At 36.3% G+C, this 5,422-nt stretch overlaps 1 long non-coding RNA gene across 1 annotated transcript; it reads right to left on the bottom strand.

The window, feature by feature from the left end:
- Nucleotides 1–929, bottom strand: LOC110266683. Its single transcript, XR_002354164.1, has 3 exons — nucleotides 618–929; nucleotides 290–355; nucleotides 1–131 (listed from the first exon to the last, which is right to left on the bottom strand). It is a non-coding gene; the product is annotated as an uncharacterized LOC110266683 (long non-coding RNA).

The raw sequence follows: 5,422 nt of genomic DNA on the forward strand, positions 1-5,422 counted from the left end.
ATAACCTATTAAGTCACCCATTTACATGTAAGCATGATTTGAGGTAGCTTGTGCAGTTGTGCTTAATCAGTCTTCGTGTCCAAGTTCCACAGGAACAATATTTTTTACTGTTTTGTATTTTTTAAGAATTCCTATTTTAATTCAGAAAGTACAATCCAACAGAATCAAAAATCAAAAGCAAGGTTCATGTAGTGTAATGTTTTGAAGAAAGCAAAACAGAAAGTCATTCAGACTAGATAAGAAGCAAAGCACACGAATTATTATAAATATTGCAGAAAGAGATTTCCACCTGAACTTTTTGCCAAATCCAATTATGCCAATTTCAATGTTCTTTCCCAAGATCTGTCCCTCAAACCTGTAAACTACCAATGAAAAATTAACTGTTTCAGATTATACAAAGCCCCTTATACCAACAGAACCTAGCAAAGATAATAATAATACTATCTAAGTGAATGCCTATGTAGGAAGCCTTAATATTGTACTATACTATTAATTTCTTTTCCTTCTACAAATTCGTAACTCTGAAAGAAAGTGGACAAAACTTATTTTGGGATTCTTGGTAGTCAGATGGTTAATGATTTTATTTAGTGCATAAACTTGAAAGGACATGACCCTACCCTTCCTTCAGTGTCAATATTGCCGTGTGCACCGCATCATCAAGTTCCATGTCATCAGTATACCTGCAAGTGGAGAATGAAAAGAACCACTGAAATGAAATGGGGATAAAAGAATGACTCTGATATGGACATCAAAGAAACATAAACCAAAAGCAAATCTTTGGGGGGAAAGAAAAATGCCACTTTAAACTCATAGAATAAACATGGTATATATTTATAATGTAAAATTTTTCAAAGTATGCATTCTGAATGCATCAATTTTAGCCATTTCAAGTCCTCAAGTCCACTTGAGCCTGGACATATTTAAAGAATTTGCAAGTTTGCTTTAGATGATAGTCGAGTATCTTAACAGCTATCAATAGTTCAACACCAGCACACATCCCATTATACTTTCTGATGCTATGGATATAAGTTTTGCACTTAACATTGTCATTGATGTCAAAGTCAAAGTGACCATTCCTCTTCTCAAGAAAAGTCTTTGCATTAGAAACATTTTTGCCCAAAGCAGAAGCTTTCCAAGAAAAGTAAGAACCTGATGGATCCACCTACAGCACAAAAGCAAATTGCACCAAACACAAACTTCAGCTCTCTCAGATCCAAAGTAGTGGTTTTACAAAATTCAAATTTTAAAGTAAAAAACAAAGATATCCCAGCACAAAACCTATCAAACACACAAATATAGAAAAGCATAATACACAACTGACTATTTTTAGCAAACCCACTTAAATTTTAAACTGCATAAATAATCCACAAATTGTTACTATAAATCAAACCAAAACCAGTTCAACCATAAGCAAGATAATGTTACACTGTTTGATAAAGATAGATATTAATGCAGACTTGATTTGGTTCAAAGAAAAATATGTCATCTTAGGAGGAATAAATGTGATGACATGTCACCATGTCATGTTTTTCTATGCTTTTTCATACAAGAAATTTATGATTAGTGCTTAAATATTGCATTCTTTGGTGCTTAAATGGTATATTTCTTTGATCTTTTGATTTGATAAACTTTGTAGGAAATAAGAAGAAAAAGAAGCAAAAAGAGCACAAAATAAGCTAAAAAGAAGAAAAGAGGAATTTTGGGCACACTTTGAAGTTGGAGCACACTTTGGAGGCTTAGGCCACGCTTCTAAAAGCGTGACCCATGACCAAATCAAGGAAGAGAAGCGTGGCCCAAAGGAAGAAAAGCGTGGCTCAAAACAAAGAGCAAAAGAGGACAAAAAAGCTTGAGCTAAAGTTTGCCTCAAACTTTTGGAGGAGCTTGACTACACCCTGGAGGGAGCAAAAGCTTGCGCCAACGTTTGCCTCAAGCTTTTTGGCAAACGTTGGCGCCACACACCTCACAGCCTGAAGGGGTATACTTCCAACAAGAATAACTTGAGCTACAGAGCTCCAAATGAGGTGATTCCAAAAGCAATGGAAAGTAGGAATCAAGAGCTTTCCAAGCATATATGGCACTGCATGGTGGACACTAAAATTAAGGGAGAAAACTGCCCCGCAATGTGCATAAACGAACATGGTGGCAACCTGCAGTGACGCCAACTGACCTCTGCACCTTCGACGGAGTATAACTCGAGCTGTGGAGCTCCAATTGATGCGCTTTCAAAGGCATTGGAAAGTAGACATTCCGGGCTTTCCAACAATGTATAATAGTATGGGGTGGACAATATGTTTGAGCCTCCAGAACTGGCGTTTTCGACCACGTTTGAGGCAAACTTTACCTCAAACGCTGCACACCAAGGCCAGCGATCTTGTCCTCTTCAAATGAGCATAACTTGAGTTGTAGATGTCCAATTGAGGTGATTCCAATTGGGTTAGAAAGCTGAAATTCAGAGCTTTCTAACCATATATAATAGTCTATAGTGGGCATGAAATTTGCAATGTTGACAAGCAGACAAAGTAGTACCCCAATATGCATGCAAGAAGGCCCAACGTTTGGCTAAAAGTTTGACCTCAAACTTTAGCCCAAACGTTGGTAGCAGCAAATAAGGGCAGCTGGTATAAAAAGTTTGAGTAAAAGTTTGCCTCAAACTTTTACTCAAACTTTTATGATTCATGGCCCGGTTCACAATAGGTTTCTCTCCAACTCCAAGAGCAATCAACAGAGGCTTTTGTCAACCTAATTCCATCAAGAGCAAGGGCCCAATTGACACCACTCAAAGGCACAAGAGATAGTTAGAATAGAAATTTCATTTTAATTATAATTTGTTTTGAATTTCATTTTCATTTTGTAAAATTGCCTATAAATAGGCATCTGTTTCATTTTTATTAAGGAGGCTGGCTCCACTAGGGAGCATTAGGATTGGAGAGCTTTCCCTCTTCTAGTTTTTCTTTCTTTGAATTTGAATCTTGGATTGAGGGGAGAAGGAATTCTGTTTCCCTCTCGGTCTAAGATTTCTCTTGTTCTTCTTCTGAAATTTTAATTTCTTCTCTACTACAAGTTCCTTTGCTGCAAGTTTACAATTTAATTTACATTGAGCTTGATTTTGATCTTTGGTTCTCATTGCTTTCTGTTCTCACTGAATTCAATTTACTTTCAAGCAATTTAATTCTTCTGCAAGTGCTCTGCATTTTACATTTCGGTTCATGATCTGATTTACTTTTCCTGCAAGTTAAATTTTCTCTAAGCTTTGATCTATTGCTCTCTTTAATTTCCAGTACCCACTCCCCTTTACATTTAATGCAATTTTACTTTTCTTGCAATTTAAGATTCTTGCAATTTACATTTCTTGCTCTTTAAGTTACTCGCCAATTTACACTCTGTAACTTTAAATTCATTGTCATTTACTTTCTGTTGGCTACAATTTCACCCAATCTCACTTAAATGTTAGCTTGACTAAACTAATCACCCACTAAAGTTGCTTGATCCATCAATCCCTGTGGGATCGACCTCACTCCCGTGAGTTTTATTACTTGATGCGACCCGGTATACTTGCCGGTTAGTTTTGGGTGTTTTGGAGAAATTCGTTTTTCCATAAATTTTCCCATCAAGTTTTTGGCGCCGTTGCTGGGGATTGATTTAGATCAACAATGATTAAGTGGGTGAGAAGTCTAGATCAAGCATTTTCTTTACTTTTGTTCTCTATTCTAAGCTGAAAACAAGGTGTTTGAGTTATTGCCTCACTAAGAAATTCATCTCTGAGATATGAATTTCAATTTTCCTTGGTGTTGTGTTTTCCAAAATTCAAATGGAGTTCAACTCATCTTATGATCAAATTAATTTCATGGGATATGACCCACCATCACCAATCTCTAATGGTGGCTGGGAATATCACCAAGAGAATACTAATTCTGAGCACTCCAATTCATGGAGATTTGCTTCAGAGACACAAGATGAGTAAGAAAATCATATGGGATATCTTCCTCCACCACAAAATGATGCAAGTTGCTATTCTAATGATGGCTGGGGGGAGCAAAACCAGAAAACAGTTGAGAGCCCATATTTCACTTATCAAGAGCCATCTTCACTCGAACGTACTATCAATTCACTTATACAAAATTTTCCAACCTCACCATCTAGTTTTTCATCTGAAAACTCTTCATCACTGGACTTTATCTCCACACAAAATCCTTGCCAAAACTCACCACCCACACAAACTTTCATGAACCAAAGACTCTCAAATCTTGAGTCCATGCTCAAAAGACTTGCGGAGGAGAAAGAGAAATACCAGAAAGAACAAGAGAACTCCATCAAAAACATGGAAGTACAGTTAGGCAAATTGTTAAGTGCAATGAAGAAGAAGGAAAAACAAGAGGAAGAGGCTACTGAGTCAAGTGAATTCTTAGTGCAAGGGACAGTAGCTAAAACTTCTCCTCCTTTGAAGTCATTTCTCTTAACAAATTGGAAGAAGAGGAAGAAAGTAAAGAACGGGTAGACAGTAGGTACATTTCTTCTCCTTGCTTTGTTTAAATTTCAATAAATTGGCATATGGTTACATTCTAAGTTTGGTGTTGCCTTGCAACAAATTGTTTTCAATCTTTTTTGGATGATTGCATCAAATCAAAAAAATGAAAGTGACACACCAAGATTCTAAATTTGGTGTGCCACTTATTTTCTATGCAATTCATTCAAGCAACACTACTTGTCTGCTTAATCATAATGCCCCTTGCAGTGTCATTTTGGATAATTTAGTTTTTCTCTCTGCTCTATTCATTTACTTGCTTTTAGTGCTTTCTTTTATTAACTGTTTTTGTTAATACATCACCAAGAGACCCTTATTCATGACATGTTCTTTACTTGGTGATTGTATTTAACATATAACAGTTTCTTTCATTTAGTTTTATTTCAGATAAATGGACATAGGATTGCATTCTAAGTTTGGTGTTGCTATGCAACACAAATTGCTTCAAATCTTTACTGGATACTTGCATTGATTCCAAGTGAAAGTGTCACACTAAGTTTGGTGTGCCACTTATCTTTTATGCAATGTATTGTGCTCACCTTCTTAAGTTTGCAATCACAATGTCTCTGTTTCTTGTGCCTTGATTATTATCTTTAATTTTGCTTGCTTAAAACACATGTGCTACTAACATTTCATTATGTAAGACATTCATGATACATCTTAGCCCCATAGCCATTGTTCTAATTATTGCTTGAGGATGAGCAAGCATTCTGAGTTTGGCAAGGGAAGGGGAAGAATGGGAGGAAAATGACAACAATAGAGAAGATGAACTACAAGGTTGCAAAGTTCCTTTTCCTCTCATTTGTTTCAAGCACCATAAACTACATGATTGTCTGTACCTTCTCTGTATGCATGTGTGTATGAAAAGGCATAGTTTGATTTCTAAATTGCAACATGGTG

This window comes from Arachis ipaensis, chromosome B09 (genome assembly GCF_000816755.2).
Source record: "Arachis ipaensis cultivar K30076 chromosome B09, Araip1.1, whole genome shotgun sequence".
Classification (NCBI taxonomy): domain Eukaryota; kingdom Viridiplantae; phylum Streptophyta; class Magnoliopsida; order Fabales; family Fabaceae; genus Arachis; species Arachis ipaensis.